The sequence below is a fragment of the Muscardinus avellanarius genome, assembly GCF_963383645.1.
Source record: "Muscardinus avellanarius genome assembly, chromosome: 15".
In the NCBI taxonomy this organism is placed as follows: Eukaryota; Metazoa; Chordata; class Mammalia; order Rodentia; family Gliridae; genus Muscardinus; species Muscardinus avellanarius.
In genome coordinates, this window is record NC_137801.1 from 51,544,408 (window position 1) to 51,552,573 (window position 8,166).

The window sequence follows — 8,166 nt, forward strand, 5'->3', positions numbered from 1 at the left end:
AGCTTATTAGAATAGATATAGTTGGTCATTTTTACTGTTAAAAGGAACAATCTAGCAAGAGGAAATAATAATAATCAACATTTATGTCCCAAACATAGGTGTAGCTACTATCATAAAACAAACTCTTTGTGATATTAAGTCACACATAAATACCAATACAATAATACTGTGAGACTTTAACACCTCTCTCATACCATTAGACCAATCATCTAGACAAAAAGTCAGTAAGATGCATCAGACTTAAAGGACACCATCAACCAAATGGACCTATTAGACACATATAGAATATTCCACCCAACTACAACAGAGTTCATATTTTTCTCAGCTGCTCAAGGAACTTTCTCCAATATAGATCACATTCTGGGCCACAAAGGGAGCACTAGCAAATTAAAAAAATGTGACATACTTCCTTGTATCTTTTTTTGTTTGTTTGTTTTTTGGTGGTACTGAGGTTCCTGGAAACCCTTCTACCTCTGGGGTATACTCCCTGACCTATTTTATATTTTTTATTTGGAAACAGGGTCTCTTAAGCCAGTGGGGCTGGCTTTGAACCAGCACAATTCTCCTGTCTCCGTCTCCCAAGCAGAGGGATTACATGTGTGTGCCATCATGCCCAGCCTTTCTTGTGTCTTTTTAACCATTATGGAATGAAACTAGAAATCAGCCATAAGAAGATCCAGAGAAACTACATAAACATGTGGAGACTGAACACCATACTGTTGAATAAAGAATGGGTCATAGAAAAAGTAAGAGGTAAAATAAAAATTTTTTTCTATAAATAAATTAAAAAATCACCAGATAAGTAACATAATGACAAACCTCAAAGCCCTTGAAAAACAGAAACAATCTAATTCCAAAGCCAGTATAAGACAAAAAAATTATTAAAATCAGATCAGTAATCAATGAAGTGGAGAAAAAAAAAAGTTCATAAAATCAGCAAAACCAAAAGCTGGTTTCTCAAAAAAAAAGAAAATAGCAAGAGAGATGAACTACTAGCCAACCTAACAAATAAAAAAGAGAGAATCAACCCAAATTACAAAAATAAGAGATAAGAAGATATTATTACTGACAATGTAGAAAACTAAAGGTTTATTAGAAACTACTTTGAAAATCTATACTCCAACAAAATGTAAAATATGAAAAAATTGACAACTTTTTAGATAAATACAATCTGCCTAAAATGAGTCAAGAAGATATTGAAAATTTAAACCAACCAATAGCAACCAAATAGATTGAAACAGTAATAAAGAGCCTACCAAAAAAGAAAATGCTAGTATCAGATAGTTTCCTTAGTGACTTAAAAAAATTATAGAAGAGCTAATCCCAATACTCCTCAATCTATTTCATGAAATAGAAAGAAATGCAACTTTCTGAAATAAATTCTGTAATGCCAAATCACATTAATACCAAAACCAAATAAAGATAGCTCAAGGAATGAAAAATACAGGACTATACCACTGATGACCTTGGATGCAAAACTGCTAAACAAAATACTACCAAAACACATTCAAAACCACATCAAGGAAATCACACACCATTACCAGGTAGTTTTTATCCCAGGGATGTCAGGCTAGTTCAACATATGAAAATCAGTCCATGTAATTAATCACATAAACAGAACCATAAACAAAACTTACATGTTCATTTCAATACATGCTGAAAAAGCATTTGAAAAGTTCAACATCCATTTATGCTAAAAACACTGCAGAGAATAGAAATAGAAATGACATATCTCAATATCATAAAGGCAATCTCCAATAGGCCCACATTATGTTGAATGGAGAAAAACTTTGAGAATTTCTCCTAAATCAGGAACAAGATAAAAATTTCCATTATCACTACTTCTATTTTATATAGCAATTGCCACTCTAGCCAGAGCAATAAGGCAAGAAAGGAAACCAAAGGATTACAAATAGGAAAAGAAGAACTCAAACTTTCACTGTTTGCAGATGACATGCTCTATACTTAGAAGACCCAAGAAACTCAACCAAAAGCCTGATAGAACTCATCAACAAATTCAGCAAAGTGTCTGGATACAAAATCAGTCTTAAAATATCAGAGGCCTTTTGGTATACCAACCATAAATCAACTGAAATGATATCCAGAAAACACTTTCACTTAGGATTTGCCAAGAAAAAAAATTATGAATAAATTTAAACAAGAAGGTAAAAGACCTCCACAAAAATATGAAATATTGAAAAAAGTGCCTTCCATGGTGGCGCATACTTGTAATCCTATCATTTGGGAGGCTGAGACAGGAGGATCGTGGTTCATGAACAGGCTCAGCTATTACTAGTGAGGCCCTTTGCAACTAAGTTAGACCCTGTTTCAATATAAAGAATAAAAAAATATGGCTAGGGTGTAGATTGGATGTAGAATGTCCCTGGGTTCTATCCCCAGTACCACAACAAACAAACAAACAAAAAAAACACAAAAAAAAGAAAAAAGAAATCAAAGAATTCTTAGAAGTTGGAAAGATCTTCCATCTTCATGAGTAGGCAGAATAAATAACATCAAAATGGCCATACTTCCAAAAGTGATCTACAGATTCAATGCATTCAACAAATTACCAAGGTCATTCCTCATAGACATTAAAAAATAGTCTTTAAATTCAATTGGAACAACAACAACAACAACAATAACAACAACAATAACAACAACAAATTAGAATAGCCAAAGTAGTTCTCAGCAACAAAAACAATGCAGGAGATATCACAATTCTTGACTTTAAACTATACCACAAAGCCATAATAATAAAAACAGCATGGTATTGGCACAAAATCAGAACCATAGACCAATGGTGCAGAATAGAAGCCTCAAAAACAAATTCACATACTTACAGCCAATTGATTTTTGACAAAGGGGTCAAAAGCACACACTGGAAAAAAAAAAAAGCCTGTTCAACAAATGGTGTTGGCAAAAGTTTTTACCTATGCCTAGGAATTGCGGTGTTGGACCTATGCCCTCTTCAAAGAGCCTCAAGATCTCTGATCTAATTTCCAAGTCATTAATCCATCTTTAATTGACTCTTGTGCAGGTTGAGAAAGTGGGGTTTATTTCCATTTTTTGCATATGGTTAACCAATTTTGCCCAAACCATTTGTTGAATAGGCTATCTTTTTTCCAGTGTATGTTTTTGACCCCTTTGTAAAAAATCAATCCTGTATGTGTGTGAATTTGTTTCTAAGTCTTTTATTCTGCTCCATTTGTCTATGGTTCTGACTTTGTGCCCGTGAAATGTTGTTTTTATTACTATGGCTTTGTAGTTTATTTTAAAGTCTGGGTTGTTATGCCTCCTGCATAATTCAATGATATTTATAAATTCAATGATATTTATTCTGCCTACTCAAAAACATGGAAAATCTTTCCATCTTCTAAAGCCTTTTTCAATTTCTTTTTTTAGTGTTCTATAATTTTCTTTGTAGAGGATGTTTACCTTCTTGGTTAAGCTCATTCCTAAGTATTTTGGGGGGAGATATCCTGAGTGGAAGTGTTTTCTCAGTAGATTTATGGTTGGTGTACAGAAAAATGTCTAATTTTTTTAAGATTGAATTTGTATCCAGACACCATGCTGAATTTGTTGATTAGTTTTATAAACCTTTTCATTGAGTGTGCTGAGTCTTCTTAGTATCATGTCATCTGCAAATAGTGAAAGTTTGAGTTCTTTTTCTATTTGTATTCCTTGAAGAGAAGTGGTGATAATGAACATCCTTGTCTTGTTTCTGTTTTTAGAGGGAGTCCTCACAGTTTTTACCCATTTACTATAATGTTTGCTGTGAGCCTATTGTAGATTGCCTTTATGATGTTGAGGTATTTTCCTTCTAATCTAATCTGCAGTGCTTTCACATAAATGGATGTTGGATTTTTTTTCAAATGCCTTTTCAGTGTCTCTTGAAATGATAATATAATTTTTCTGTGGTTTTGTTTATGTGATGAATTAGATGGACTGGTTTTTGTATGTTGAATCAGCCTTGCATCCTTGGGATGAAGAATTATCTCTTCTATAAAGGTTTTATAAAATTTACTTGGGAAACTATCCGATTCTGAGATTTTCTTTTATGGTAGGCTTTTTATTGCGGCTTCAATATTTTTTATTGCTATTGGTTGATTTAAATTTTCTATATCTTCTTGACTCAGTTTAGTCAGGTTGTATTTATCCAGAAAGTTGTCAATTCCTTCCAGATTTTCCATTTTGTTGGAGTATAGTTTTTCAAAGTAGTTCCTGATAATCCTCTGGATTTCTACACTGTTGGTGGTAATATATCCTTTTTCATCTCACATTTTTGTAATTTGGATTGATTATTTTTGTTGTTAATTTGGCTAGTGATTTATCTGTAGTTTTTCTACTTCTTTGATTTCTGCTCTGATTTTAATAATTTCTTGTCTTTTACTGGCTTTGGGTTTAGACTGTTCCCATTTTTCAAGGGGCTTGAGGTGTATCATTAGGTTATTTATATTGTGATATTCTGTACTTCTTATGTGAGCACTCAGTGCTATGAATTTTTCTCTTAATTCTGCCTTCAAAGTGTCCCAGAGGTTTTGATAGGTTATATCTCTATTTTCATTTGTTTCTAGAATTTTCTCCATTTTACCCCTTACTTTTTCTATGACCCATTTTTCACTCGGCAGTGCAGTGTTCACTCTCCATATGTTTATATGGTTTCTCTGTGTCTTCTTATAGCTGATTTCTAGTTTCATTCCATTATGCTCTGAAATGACACAGAGACTTATGTCACATTTTTTTAATTTGCTAGTGCTCCCTTTGTGGTCCAGAGTGTGATTTATTTTGGGCATAGTTTTGTGAATAGCTAAGAAAAATGTAAAATATGCTATAGTTGGGTAGAATATTCTGTATGCGTCTAATAGGTCCATTTGGTTGATGTTCTTTTAGTCTGAGGCATCTTTACTGAGCCTTTGTCTAGAAAATAGGTTTTATGGTGAAAGAGGGGTGTTGGAGTCTCCAAGTATTATTGTATTGTGACCTATGTGTGAGTTAATGTCACAGAGAGTTTGTTTTATGAAAGTAGCTGCACCTATGGTTTGGTAAATGTTGACTATTATTATTTCCTCTTCCTGAATTGTTCCTATTACCAGTAAAAAATGACTTGCTTTTTCTCTTCCTCTTTTTCTTTTTTTTATACATTTTTATTGGTGCATTGTAGTCACACATCTCAATGGGATAAAAAACTTTGGAGATGTATATTCACACATCACTCAATCAGCCCCTACCCAATCTCTAACTCATTCCCTCCCTGTCCCTTCAACCCATGATTGGCTTTCTGATTGACTTTCATATGTTTAAGTACATAATGTGCTTAAAAGAGTTTCCCTTATTCTCCCTCTTATCCCCTCAGATATGTCAACTTAATTGCTCCTTTATAGGGTCCCTTCTTCATCTAGAGTTCCTACTGTTACCCATTTCTCCCTAATATTTTATTATTTTATACATTAAGAAAACATGATTTCTTATGTTTTTGTGACATTTCCCTGTAAATGCCATAATTTTGTTCTCCCTTATGGTTGGGCAAAATTCCATTGTATATATATCCCATAGTTTTTATATCTACTCATCCATTGAAGGACATCTTGGCTGGTCCCACAATTTGGCAATGGTGAACTGTGAAGCTATGAACATGGTTGTTCATGCATTAGTTTGGTATTTTGATTTTCTTTTCTTTTCTTTTTTTGGTAGATATCCAGAGGTGGTATTGCTGGATCATATGGTAAGTTTGTTTTCCTTCTTCTGAGGATCTATACTGTTTTCCAAAGTGGTTGTACCAACTTTCAATCCCACCAACAATGTGCTAGAGCTTCTATTTCTCCACACTTAATCCCACTTAATAAAAACCTGAAAGCCAGAAGACTAACTTGTCTAATATTATAGTTGCTACTTTTGCTTGTTTTTGAGTTCTGTTGGCATAAATTAGCTTCTTTCAGCCCTTTACCTTAAGTTTGTTACTATCTTTATTTGTAAGGTGTGTTTCTTACAGGCAGAAGATAGATGTATTCTACCTTCTTATTCATTTTCATACCTTATATTATTTTTAATTGGGGAGTTGAGGCTATTTATGTTCAGTGTGATTACTGAGGGATGATTTTTAATTTCTAACATTTTTTGTGGTACTGGGAGTGGAACTCAGGGGCTTTTGTACATCCAGGCAATACTCTCAGATGTATTTTATATTTTATTTGGAAACAGGGTCTCACTAAGTTGCTGAGAGCCTTATGAAGTAGCTGAGGCTGGGTTTGAAACACCTGTCTCAGACTTCCAAGTTCTGGGATTACAAGTGTACACCACTGCACTTGTAATTAGCCAGGCTATTTCCCAACATTTTAAGTTTTAACTTCTGCTTGAGATACTGTTTTTCCTTCTTTACTTAGTTGTTTGCTTGATAGAAATGTATGTTTTTCTGATTCTGGCATGGTTTACTTATTTCTTTTTTGCAGTTAATCTCTTTGAGTATTTTCTCTAGTGCCGGTTTAGAAGACATAAATTCCTTCAGCTTCTGTTTGTCATTGAAGGTTTTTATTTCCCTGTCTATTTGAAAGATTGTTTTGCTGCATAGAAAATTTTTGGCTGAAAGTTGTTTTGCTTTCAGAGTTTATAAATATAACTCTGGCCCTTCTGCATTTCATGACTTGTTTTTGGAAGTCTGGAGTGATTCTAATTGGTTTTCCTCTTAATATCATTTGGTCTTTTGTTTTTGTTGCCTTTAAGATTCTCTCCTTGGGTTCTACATTAGTCAGTTTGACTGTTATGTGGCATGGTGAACATTTTCTCTAATTTTGTCTAAATAGGATTCTATAAGTATCCTGTACCTGTGTATTGACTTCATTTTCTATGTTTGGAAAATTTTTTAATATTACTTTTTGAAAGGATTTTTATCCCTTTGTATTCATCTTCTATCATCTCTTTTATGCCTATTATTCTTAGGTGAGCTCTTTTAACATGAGTCCATATCTCTTCAATGTCCAATTCATGTTGTCAAATTCTTTATTCTAAATTTTATTTTATGCACTTATTTTTGAAGTGATCATTTTCTAAGAGCAAGATTCTATTCTCCATGTGTTTAATTGATTATTTATAGTTTGAATTGATGTCTTCACTTCAGTGATTGTATCCTTTATTTTCAGACTAAATTCTTCTTGAAAGTTCTATATTTTTTCTACAGTTACATTCCTGATTTGTCCTTTTGGAGATCTCTGTAATTCTGTGTTGTCAGGTTTTGTTAATGTTGGATTGTGGGAATTCTTTACTTCCTTGTTATTTCTTCTTTTAATGATTTCAGAAGTTTGTAACTGTTGCTTTTGATAGATTTCTCTCAGTCTCTAGGTTTCATTTGGCATACCCAAGGGCAAGTTTTGTTGTATTTAACAGTGACATTTGAGTGAGGATAGAAGTGAAGTTGTAAATGCAAAAATATGGTAAAGCTATAGACAGGATTAAATAGAATGAAATACAAGTTTGGTAGGTTTGTATATAGTAGAGATTAGAGTTAGTGAATATGTAATTGTATTCTATTAATCATCATAGAATATTTGTTTTAGTGATATGAACTGGATTTATTATAATATAAAAAGAGAAGAGAGATAAAAAAGGGATGGAGAGAAGAGAGTGGTTATGTACAAAGGAATAAGCTTGGGAGAAAAGTTGGGAAGATAGCAAACAAACAAGCATACACACTCCTACACACACATAAAGAAAAACAAGAAACAAAAAAAAACAAAACAACAGCAACAACAAAGTAATTCAACCCTGTAAATATATCAATATTTAGCAGATTGGATCTCTGTGATTTCTCTCTGTGCATACACCAAGTGCCACCAGCATATTTCCTGCTGCAGGTCTGGTTCTCCAAGTCTTTCTCAGTTTATGCAGATGGCTGGTATCAATTAGGCTGGATCTCGTGTTAAGTATATGTCACCTTCCATGTTTTTCATGGATGTAGAACCTAAGTCTATCCCTGCTTGTGTAGGTGGAGAATGCCTCTGGGGTCAAATAATCTCTGTTCTCCATAGCTAGGGCTTGGCAGGTATGACTTCTCCTTGTTCATCATAATTGGGTGGTCTGTGATGATTCCAGTGATCCTACTTGTTGGATCTAGGATTAAGCATAGGTCTTCGTCTGTTCTTTCCACTGGTGCAGAGCCCAAGTCTGTCCCAGCCT